At 29.7% G+C, this 2,068-nt stretch overlaps 1 non-coding gene across 1 annotated transcript; it reads right to left on the bottom strand.

Annotated features, from left to right (window-relative positions):
* Positions 1–1,960: 1,960 nt before the first annotated feature.
* LOC148578204 (small nucleolar RNA R71) lies at positions 1,961–2,068 on the bottom strand. The gene has a single exon (XR_015903022.1). It is a non-coding gene; the product is annotated as a small nucleolar RNA R71 (small nucleolar RNA).

Genomic DNA, 2,068 nt, shown 5'->3' with positions numbered 1-2,068 from the left:
CGAAAAAAAAATCCAAAAAAATCAGAAAATCATAAAAATAAAAAATATTTTGTGTTTCTTGTTTGAGTCTTGAGTCATATTATAAGTTTGGTGTCAATTGCATATGCATCTTACATTTTTTCGAAAATATCATGCATTCATAGTGTTCTTCATGATCTTCAAGTTGTTCTTGGTAAGTCTTCTTGTTTGATCTTGATGATTTTTTTGTTTTGTGTCTTTTCATGTTTATCATATGCATTCTTGAATTCTTAGTGTCTAAGCATTAAAGAATTCTAAGTTTGGTGTCTTGCATGTTTTCTTTGTATTAAAAATTTTTCAAAAATATGTTCTTGATGTTCATCATGACATTCAAAGTGTTCTTGGTGTTCATCTTGACATTCATAGCATTCTTGCATGCATTCATTGTCTTGATCTAAAAATTTTCATGCATTGCATCCTTTTAGTGTTTTTCTCTTGCATCATAAAAATTCAAAAATAAAAAAAATATCTTTCCCTTTTTCTCTCATCAAATTCGAAAATTTGGATTGACTTTTTCAAAAATTTTTTAAAATCAAGTTGTTTCTTATGAGTCAAATCAAATTTTCAATTTGAAAATCTTATCTTTTTCAAAATCTTTTTCAAAAATCAAATCTTTTTCAAAATTATTAGTTATTTTCGAAAATTCAAAAAAAAAATAATTTTCAAAAATATTTTTCTTATTTTTATACCAAATTTTCGAAAATAACATAATCAATTAATGTTTTGATTCAAAAATTTGAAGTTTGTTACTTGCTTGTTAAGAAAGATTCAAACTTTAAGTTCTAGAATCATATCTTGTGATTTCTTATGAATCAAGTCATTAATTGAGATTTTAAAAATCAAATCTTTTTCAAAACTAATTTCTATCATATCTTTTCAAAAATATCTTCTTATCTTATCTTTTTCAAAAATATCTTTTCAAAATATCTTTTCTAACTTCCTAACTTCTTATCTTTTCAAAATTTGTTTCAACTAACTAACTAACTTGTTGTTTGTTTCTTAACTTTTTCAAAACCACCTAACTAACTCTCTCTCTCTCATTTTCGAAAATCTCTTCCCTCTTTTTCAAAAAAATTTCTTTTTAATCAACTAATTATTTTTATTTTTGATTTTAAAAATTTTTGAAAAATACTAACATTTTTCAAAAACCATTTTCGAAAATCACTAACTCTTTTTCAAAAATATTTTTCGAAAATTCTCCCTCTCTCATCTCATTCTATTTATTTATTCATCTACCAACATCTCATCTCACATCTCAAAGCCTCCTCACAGTTGTGTTTCTTCCATTACATTACATTCCTTGTCTCCCCCTCTTTTCTTCCACTCACAAAGGGATCCCTATACTGAGATATAAAGGATCTCTATTATTATTATTATTATTATTTTTCTGTGCCTTCTTCTTTGTCATATGAGCAGGAGCAAGGATAAGAACATTCTTGTGGAAGCAGATCCAGAACCTGAAAGGACTCTGAAGAGAAAATTAAGAGAAGCTAAATTACAACAATCCAGAGATAACCTTTCAGAAATTTTCGAACAGGAAGAGGAGATGGCAGCCGAAAATAATAATAATGTAAGGAAGATGCTTGGTGACTTTACTGCACCTAATTCCAATTTACATGGAAGAAGCATCTCCATTCCTGCCATTGGAGCAAACAACTTTGAGCTGAAACCTCAATTAGTTTCTCTGATGCAGCAGAACTGCAAGTTTCATGGACTTCCATCTGAAGATCCTTTTCAGTTCTTAACTGAATTCTTGCAGATATGTGATACTGTCAAGACTAATGGAGTAGATCCTGAAGTCTACAGGCTCATGCTTTTCCCTTTTGCTGTAAGAGACAGAGCTAGATTATGGTTGGATTCTCAACCCAAAGACAGCCTGAACTCTTGGGATAAGCTGGTCATGGCTTTCTTAGCCAAGTACTTTCCTCCTCAAAAGCTGAGCAAGCTTAGAGCTGATGTTCAAACCTTCAGACAGAAAGAAGGTGAATTCCTCTATGAAGCTTGGGAAAGATACAAACAGTTGACCAAAAAGTGTCCTTCTAACATGCTT

This window comes from Arachis ipaensis, chromosome B1 (assembly GCF_059453495.1).
Source record: "Arachis ipaensis isolate K30076 ecotype BB chromosome B1, ASM5945349v1, whole genome shotgun sequence".
Lineage (NCBI taxonomy): Eukaryota > Viridiplantae > Streptophyta > Magnoliopsida > Fabales > Fabaceae > Arachis > Arachis ipaensis.
This window is presented reverse-complemented; position numbering and strand designations above follow the sequence as displayed.